We start from the raw sequence: 933 nt of genomic DNA, 5'->3' as shown, positions 1-933 counted from the left end.
AATAAATAAATAAATAAATAAATAAATAAATAAAATAAGTTTTTCACTTGAAAATGCTGCTATTACCACACTTGGGCCCCTTGTACTTGAATGGTTTGGGGAAACTGGCTATCCTGTTTCTTCCTTATTACTCATCTATAATGGGTGAATAATCATAATCATAAATCCTATGGTACACAAATATGTTCTGAGTTAATGTATGGAAGGGGATAAATTGCTTTTAAACCAAAGAGTCAAGCATAGAGAATATTGCTTTCTCATTAATGTGTGGTCCCAACTGAATGTTATACAAAAAGACTACTTAAATTGATTGAATCACATGAAAACAGTATTTAATCACTATGCCTAGAAATCATGTTCCAACAAGTTTCAGCAAGCCAACAGTCTACTGGTACATTTCATGCCTACTGCTTTCTATGCCTTATGTGGATATGAGAATATTATAGTGTTTATTTTAGAATCAATAAAAGTTGGAAGGACAAGATGCATTCTAAGTAAAGTGATATAAACTCAATAAAAATGTAGGAAAAGGCTATAGTAATTCAGTTCTTCTCCTTCTTCTACTTCTACTTCTCCTTCTTCTTCTCCTCCTCCTCTTCTTTTTTTGCTATAATTTTATTGATAAACAAATAGCAATGAGACAATTTCAAATCAAATCGGTAGGACAGTTTCAATATTTAACAAACTGCATACATTCTTCTTAGTGGTTAATTGCTGTACAAGATGTGGACTTGATATCCTATTTACAAACACCATTACAACAAATCATTCTATTCATTAAGATACTGTAACTATACATCTATCCTAACCATTTTGAATACACAGATACAAAATGGACATTCATCTGTGTATCTTTTTTTTTGTTAAGTTCCGTTATTTGAATATTATAGGTGTGTAAACTCAACAAAATATTCTAAAAGAGTCCAGTAGCCC

Source organism: Octodon degus, unplaced genomic scaffold, assembly GCF_000260255.1.
Source record: "Octodon degus isolate 3935 unplaced genomic scaffold, OctDeg1.0 scaffold00145, whole genome shotgun sequence".
Classification (NCBI taxonomy): Eukaryota; Metazoa; Chordata; class Mammalia; order Rodentia; family Octodontidae; genus Octodon; species Octodon degus.
This window is presented reverse-complemented; position numbering follows the sequence as displayed.